Source organism: Rhinopithecus bieti, unplaced genomic scaffold, assembly GCF_001698545.2.
Source record: "Rhinopithecus bieti isolate Rb0 unplaced genomic scaffold, ASM169854v2 scaffold_62033, whole genome shotgun sequence".
Taxonomy (NCBI): domain Eukaryota; kingdom Metazoa; phylum Chordata; class Mammalia; order Primates; family Cercopithecidae; genus Rhinopithecus; species Rhinopithecus bieti.
Window position 1 is genome coordinate 40,417 of NW_016823575.1, and position 8,806 is coordinate 49,222.

An 8,806-nucleotide genomic window follows, 5' to 3' on the forward strand; every position below is an offset into this window, starting at 1 on the left:
AGTGAAAGTGTCTACCTAGACCAAGAGGTATTTTAGTTTCCTGACTTGGGGCATGTGAATAAAGCCAATTTTCCAGTCCTGAGCAGGGGCAAATCCCCAAGCTTGATGTGTAGGGAAGGGAGGGGGCCTGAACAATCCCTGAGGAGTAGTAGAATAGCAGATGGAACACTGAGAAGTGATTTCCTTGAGGATAGATTTCCACAATGGAAAGGAAATGAGAGGTTCTAAGAGGCAGGTTAGCAGCTTGTAACTTACATGGAAGAGGTTATGAAATGATGACAGAATAGAATGGGCCTGTGAGGTTGGAAGGAGATATTTTCCTTGGTCCAATAACCATTTGCCTTGTGTGAGAAGAGATTGATAGGTGGAAGTTTCAGTGGGGGAGTAGGTGGGAGTGACCGATGAGAAGGAGAAAAACTGCCATGAGGGATAGAAGTTGGAACCTAGCTGCTTTTTTAGTTACCTTATCAGCATAAGCATTGTCCTGAGCGATGGGATCTGATGCCTTTTGATGGCCCTTGCGGTGAATGACTCCAGCTTTCTTTGGAAGTAAAGCAGCCTTGAGAAGAGTTTTTATTAAAGAGACATTAATGATGGAAGACCCTTGAGTAGTGAGGAAACCTCTTTCAGCCCATATAACAGCAAGGTAGTGTAGGATATGGAAGGCATATTTAGAGTCAGTATAAATATTGACACGTAGTCCCTTTGCAAGAGTGACGGCTCGAGTTAAGGCAATGAGTTCAGCTTGCTAAGAGGCAGTGGAGTGGGGCAGAGTGGTCACCTTAATGATAGATGTGGAAGATATTGTAGCATAGCCTGCCTTTGCTGGTGAGTGGTGATTAAGCCTGGTGGAACTGCCATCAATAAACCAAGTGCGATAAGGGTGAGGAACAGGAAAGGAGGAAATATGGGGAAATGGAGTGAATGTTAGGTAGATCAGAGAGACACAGTCATGGGGGTCAGGTGTGGTATCTGGAATAATGTGGGAGGCTGGATTGAAGTCCAGGCCAGGAACAATGGTAATTGTAGGAGACTCAACAAAGAGTGAATATAGCTGAAGGAGCCAGGGAGCAGAAAGTATATGTGTCAGGTGTGAGGAAGAAAATAGATTTTGGAAGTTATGAGAACTGTAGAGAGTGAGTTGAGCATAGTTTGTGATTTTGAGGGCCTCTAAAAGTATTAAAGCAGTGGCAGCCGCCGCACACAGACCTAAGGGCTAGGCTAAAACAGTAAGATCAAGTTGTTTGGACACAAAGGCTACAGGGTGTGGTCCCAGCTCTTGTGTAAAAAATCTAACCACATAGCCCTGCACTTCAGCTGTGTGTAATGAAAAAGGTTGGGATGAGTTAGGGAGAGCTAGTGTGGGAGCAGCTTTTAAAGTTGTTTTTAAGGAATGGAAAGAGGAATGGGGAATGGATTTGAGATCTATGGGGTCAGCTAGGTTTATCTAGAATAGAATAATGTGTTGTGGAGGGAGGATAGGAGAGTATATGGGTTTGGCACCACGGGGTGGATAGGCAAGACAATTTGGTTGATAAAGCACAGATCCTGAACTAACCTGTAAGACTTGTCTGGTTTTTGGACAGGTAAAATGCAGGAATTGTAAGGAGAGTTTATAGGCTTTAAAAGGCCATGCTGTAACAGGTGAGTGATAACGGGCTTTAATCCTTTGAAAGTGTGGCAGGGTAAGGGTGATTAGGTTCTAATGGGATGGTAAGGGGTGCGTGATCGGTCACCAAGGAGGGAGTAGAGGTGTCCCACACTTGTGGATTAAGGTGGGGAGATAAAGGGGAGGATGCGAAGGAGGCTTTGAACTGGGGAAAAGGGTAGCAATGAGGTGTGACTGTAGCCAAGGAATAGTAAGGGAAGCAGATAATTTAGTTAAAGTGTCTTGACCTAATAAGGAAGCTGGACAGGGGAGGATAACTAAAAAAGAGTGCATAAAAGAATGTTGTCCAAGTTGGCACCGGAATTGGGGAGTTTTAAGAGGTTTAGCAGCCTGGCTGTCAATACCCACAACAGTTATGGAGGCAAGGGAAACAGGCCCTTGAAAAGAAGGTAATGTGGAGTGGGTAGCTTCTGTACTGATTAAGAAGGGGACAGACTTACCCTCCACTGTATGAGTTACCCGAAGCGTCTGTGATGGTCCTGTAGGCTTCCAAGGTGATTGGGCAGTGTCAGTCTTCAGCTACTAAGCTGAGAAGATCTGGGAAGGAGTCAGTCAGAGAGCCTTGGGCTGGAGTTCCAGGGACTCTGGGAGTGGCTGCCGGGTTGGACAGTCCAATTTCCAGTGGGGTCCCACACAGATGGGACATGGCTTAGGAGGAATTCCAGGCTGCAGGCATTCTTTGACCCAGTGGCCAGATTTCCAGCACTTGAAGTAAGATCCTGGGGTAGGCGATCCTGAAGGAATGCCTGGCTGCTGTGGTTCAGGCCTTTGGAAGTTCTTGTGTGCCGGAGATGTGTCTGGGGTTTGTCTCACAGTGGAGCAAGGACTTGCAACTCAGAAATACATTGCTACTTGGCTGCCTCTACTCTATTATTGTACACCTTGAAGATGAAGTTAATTAAGTCCTGTTGTGGAGTTTGAGGGCTGGAATCTGATTTTTGGAGCTTTATTTAATGTCGGGAGTGGATTGGGTAATAAAATGCATATTGAAAATAAGACGGCCTTCTGACCTTTCTAGGTCTAGGGTGGTAAACGTCTAAGGGTTGTTGCCAAATGGGCCATGAACTGGGTTGAGTTTTATATTTGATGAAAAGAGCCTAAATGCTAAATGATTTGGGAGAGGTCAGATAAAGAAAAAGAAGCATTAACCTTGGCTATGGCTTCAGCTCCAGTCACCTCTTTAAGAGGAAATTGCTGGGCAGGTGGGGGAGGGCTAGTCGTGGAAAGAAACTGTAAGCTGGACGGGGTGTGAGGAGGGGGTGACAAAAGGATTATAAGGTGGCGGAGTGGAGGCTGAGGAGAAATTGGGACCTGGCTCAGCCTGGCGAGGAGCAGCCTGGGGAGGAGGGGAGAGGTCAGATGATTCTGTAGAAAAGGAGGATTCAAAAGACTCAGAGCTTGGGGTGGAGACTGAAGGAACAGGCAGGAGAGAAAGAAGAAAGCTTTGTGACAAGTCGCATTGGGAGCAGAGACTAGGGAAGGACCAATGTGTAAAAGAATGCCTAAACGTCAGACACCTCAGACCGTTTGCCCATTTTTCGACAAAAATTATCTAGATCTTGTAGGATAGACAAATCAAAAGTGCCATCCTCTGGCCACTTGGAACTACTGTCGAGTTTGTATTGGGGCCAAGCGGTATTGCAGAAGAAAATAAGACACTTAGATTTTAGGTCAGGCGAGAGTTGACGAGGTTTTAAGTTCTTGAGAACACAAGCTAAGGGAGAAGGAGGAATGGAGAGTGGAAGTTTGCCCATAGTGAAGGAGGCAAGTTTAAAGAGAAGGGTAGAGACACGGAGAAGGGGGGGTGGGGAGCAGCCCTGGGCTGCAATGTGGGTGAGCAACCAAAGCAGTGGGTCCCCGCAATTGACTTGCCACCAAGGGAATGTGGGTGAATGACCAAGGCAGGCATCTCTGCGGTGATCAGACATCAGTAGAACGTGGGTGAATAATCAGGCAGGCATCCCCGCAGTGATTAAACACCAAGGGAAGACTGTCTTCCCCACTCTGTGACTGGCGCTGGAGTTTTGGGTCCACAGTACTATCTCTTCTGTCTCTAATAGAGAGGAAAAATAACTGGAATTGTAAAGGACAGGGAAATTGAAGGGTAGCGAGAGAGGGAGATTGAAGGGTAGTAAGAGAGACTGGAGAAGAAAGTGAAAAGACTGCTTACCCGATTTGAAATTGGTGAGATGTTCCTTGGACTGGTTGGTCTGAGGCCCGAGGTCGTAGGTGGATCTCTTCACTGAGTGAGGGTGAGGACAGGGGACTGGTCTCCCAAAGGAGTCCCTCTGACCCGGGTCTTCAGCACCACATATCTTACATGTCCGTGTGAAGAGACCACCAAACAGGCTTTGTGCGAGCAACAAGGCTGTTTACTTGCAACCAGTCTGCACTTGGGTGCAGCGGGCTGAGTCTGAAAAGAGAGTCAGTGAAGAGAGATGGGGTGGGGCTGCTTTATAGGATTTGGGCGGGTAGTGGAAAACTACAGTCAAAGGGGGTTTTTCTCTTATAGGCAGGGGCGAAGTTCACAAGGTGCTCAGAGGGGGAGCTTCTGAGCCAGGAGAAGGAATTTCACAAGGTTAATCGCTCAGTTAAGGTGGGGCAGGAACAAATCACAATGGTGGAATGTCACCAGAACCAGCCGTTTTCACTTCTTTTGTGATTCTGCACTTGCTTCAGGCCATCTGGATGTATACATGCAGCTCACAGGGGATATGGTGGCTTGGCTTGGGCTCAGAGGCCTGATAAGGAGAATTGGGATCTTTGCAATAACCTTGCAACTTTTCTGTAAGTTTGAAATTATTTCAAACTGAAAGAATACAAACACCTAGGTAAAGTTTAGTAAAAATGTGCAAAATCTTTAGGGCAAAAACTTAAAAATACTAGAAAGGTACATAAGAGGCCTCAAAGAAATGAAAAGCCGGCTATATACTTGAATAAAGATTCACCATAGAGATGACTACTCACCCTAAGTTAACATATATTTAAAACAATTCCAATTTTATATATAAATTAATATAAGCCAGTATTTATATGTAAATATAAAACTGATGTGTTTAATTTGGAAATGAGACAAGTTGATTGCCAACTTCTGCCTCCCAGGTTCAAGTGATTCTCCTGTGTCAGCCTCCTGAGTAGCTGGGATTACAGGTCCACATTATCACACCCAGATCATTTTTGTATTTTTAGTGGAGATGGTGTTTCATCACGTTGGCCAGGCTGGTCTCAAACTCCTGACCTCAACTGATCACCCACCTCGGCCTCCCAAAATGCTGAGATTACCAGTGTGAGCCACTGCTCCTAGCCATAAAATTTATATTAAATAATTTATTTGTTTAAAAAGATCAGGAAAGTTCGGAAAGAGACAAGCAATGAGTGAGCACTAGCTCTATCAGATATTAATATGTTCTATAAAACCTAGATAATAAAAATATTGTGGCATGCTATATGAATAGACAGATCATTTAAAGAGAATAGGTCGACCATGGTGACTCACCTCTGTTATCCCATCACTCTGGGAGACTGCGGTGGGCAGATTACTTGAGGCCAGGAGTTTGAGACCAGCCTGGCCAACATGGTGAAACCCCGTCTATACTAAAAATACAATACAGGAATGGTGGCGGGCCCCTGTAATCCCAGCTACTCAGGAGGCTGAGGCATGAGAATTGCTTGAAGCTGGGAGGCAGAGGTTGCAGTGAGCCAAGATCGTGCCACTGCACTCCAGCCTTGGTGGCAGAGTGAGGTTCTGTCTCAAAATAAAAATAAAAATAAACAGAATAGAAGTCCAAGAAGTCAGTCACAAGCACATATGGGAATTCTGTCCGCGATAAAGATGGTGTCTCAAGTCAGTGGAGAAAAGATGGACTGTCTTTTTTTTCTTTCTTTTTTTTTGGAGACAGGGTCTACCTCTGTTGCCTAGGCTGGAGTGCACTGCCACAATCTCAGCTCTGTGCAACCTCTGCCTCCTGGGTTCAAGTGATTCTCCCACCTCAACCTCCCAAGTAGCTGGGACTATAGGCACATACCACCACACCTGGCTAATTTTTACATTTTCTGTAGAGACAGGGTTTAGCCGTGTTGCCCAGGGTCGTCTCAAACTCCTGAGCTTGAGATTCTCCTGCCTCAACCTCCCAAAGTGCTGGGATTACAGGCACGAGCCACTGCACCTGGCCAAAAAAGATGGACTGTTTAATAAAATTATTCTGGGAAACTTGTGTGACCAACTACCAAAATTAGATCTAGACCTCACATCACTTATTAGTGTATTAGTCTGTTCTCACATTGCTATAAAGAAATACCCGAGACTGGGTGGTTTAAAAAGAAAAGGTTTAATTGGCTTACAGTTCCTCGGGCTGTACAGGAAGCATGATGCTGGGGACTACTCAGCTTCTGGAGAGGCCTCAGGAAACATACAATCATGGTAGAGGCGAAGGGGAAGCAGGGATGTCTTACATGGGTAGAGCAAGAGCAAGAGAGAGACTGGGTTGGGGGGTGGGTTACATACTTTTAAACAACCAGATCTCATGATAGCTCACTCACTTACTGTCATAAGAACAGCACTGAGAGGATGGTGCTAAACCATTTACAGAGGATCCACCCCTATGATTCAATCACCTCCCACCAGGCCCCGCCCCAACTCTGGGGATTACAATTGAACATGAGATTTGGGTGGGGACATAGATTCAAACCATGTCAATTAGGATAGGTTGTCAATGCATCAAAGACTTCAGTGTCAAAAATGAAGTCATAAGAAGTACCAGAAGAGAACAGTAAATTCCTTTATAACATCATAGTAGAAAAGTCTTCCTAAAGCCATAAATAAAACAACTGATGCTTTCAGCTACAAAAACAAGGAACATGTCTTCATAGAAAGAAAATTAACAATATAAATAAAGATTAACGAGAAATAACAAACTGGAGGAGAGGATTTGTACCTCATATTACAGCAAAGGGTGAATCCCTCTAGTGTAAAAAGAGTTTCTGGAATTTGACAAGGAAAAGATCAACAGATGAATGATTAGCTGACAGACATAGAAATATGAGTGATTCTTAAATATATAAAATTGCTAATTAAAACTACCTTTCAATACCATTTTCCATTATGGCCAAAATCCAAACATTTGACAAATATAATTGGTGAAGCATGAGGACCATGGAGAAATGCCTAGGCACTCTTGGATATTGCTGGTGGAAGTACAAACTTTAGGGAAAATAATCTGGGAACATCTATTAAAATTACAAAATTGCTGGTGTGATTCTGTACTGCACGGCTGCTCTCTTGAGCCGTGGTCATTGATCTCCATCCACCTTCTCTCCCACCTAAGTGTGTGCCACCACCTGATGGAAGATTTGATGGACAGGGACATGAGTCCCCTGAGGCCCCAGAACTATCTTTTCAGTTGTGAACTGAACTAAAGGCTGACAAAAGATTGATCACTTTAAGGTGGATATATGAATGAAAAAATGAAAGCACCAAAGTTATCTTTTAAGAACGGTCAGTTTTAGGGGCTGGTGGCAAGGGAATGAATTGCAAATTATTGAAGCAGAGGCAGTGAATTAGGAAGGCAGTCCAATTAAAGTAACACTGGCAACTTTGAAAATGTCTGTATAGCCAACAGTGCTTTGAAATAACACACCCAGTGGTCTTACGGTTGAAGTGTGGTTCAGGGCCAGTGCATATTAGTGGGCAGCACTTAGTAGCTGTGGTAGAAGATGCAGAGTCAGAAGATGAAGAGGAGGAGGATGTGAAACTATTAAGTATATCTGGAAAGCAGTCTGCTACTGGAGGTGGTAGGAAGATTCCACAGAAAAAAGTGAAACTTGCTGCTGATAAAGATGATGATGATAAAGATGATGATGATTAAGAAGATGATGATTTTGATGATGAGGAATCTGAAGAAAAAGCACCAGTGAAGCAATCTATATGAGATACTCCAGCCAAAAAAGGACAAAAGTCAAATCAGAATGGAAAAGACTCAAAACCATCATCAACACCAAGATCAAAAGGACAAGAATCCTTCAAAAAAAAAACAGGAAAAAACTCCTAAAACACCAAAAGGACCTAGTTCTGTAGAAGACATCAGAGCAAAAATGGAAGCAAGTATAGAAAAAGTGCATTGAACAATCCTGGGCACTACTGGTAAATTAAGCCCAAAGATGGGGAGAAAGGAAAAGGAGAGACAAAAGATGGGGAGAAAGGAAAAGGAGAGACAAATATAGTCCATATTCAGTGTCAACAATCCAGACTGAAGTCTTCTATTTTAATCCCAATCCACTTCTCTGATTTGCTGCCCATGCCTCTTCAGGTTGGAAACAATCTCACTCTCAGTTCCCTAAAGCACTTTCTTCTGACGACTGTGATTTGGTGAACCTTGCCCTTTGCTTTCTATTACTTGCACATTTGCCTCACCTCTGACCATGTTTTTTGTTTGTTTGTTTGTTTGTTTTGTTTATTTGTTTTTGAGACATAGTCTCGCTGTCTCCCAGACTGGAGTGCAGTGGCAGGATCTTGGCTCACTGCAAGCTCTGCCTCCCGGGTTCACACCATTCTCCTGCCTCAGCCTCCCAAGTAGCTGGGACTACAGGTGCCCGCCTGCACACCTGGCTAGTTTTTTGTATTTTAGTAGAGACGGGGTTTCACCCTGTTAGCCAGGATGGTCTCGATCTCCTGATCTCGTGATCCACCCACCTCAGCCTCCCAAAGTGCTGGGATTACAGGCATGAGCCACCGCGCCCAGACCTCTGACCATGTTTTAAACCACCTTTGCATCTCCTTAGCTGCTCAATAAATATTTGAATGAATAAAAAAAAAATTACAAAATTATTTACCCTGTGATCTAATAATCCTACTTCTGGAGATTTATTTATGTAGACATATGAACAAGTTTATTCATTGCAGCATTTTGGTAAGAGCAAAATGAGAGCAGGTCAATCTCCATTAAAAAGAACTGGTTAGATGATGATATATCCATATCATAAAACACTGTGTACATGAGAAGAAATAAAAAAGAAGCCTTTATAGTGTTACTGATAAAGCTGCATAATATATTTTTAAATTAAAAGCAAGATGTAAGATGATAATGAATGCAACTGAGTATGTTACAATATGCTTCCTTTTGTGAAGGAAAGAGGGGAATA

General features: G+C 43.8%; 1 pseudogene; it reads left to right on the plus strand.

The window, feature by feature from the left end:
- Window positions 1-7,009: 7,009 nt before the first annotated feature.
- On the plus strand, window positions 7,010-7,789 carry LOC108521687 (nucleophosmin pseudogene; annotated as a pseudogene).
- The last annotated feature ends 1,017 nt before the right edge of the window (window positions 7,790-8,806 follow it).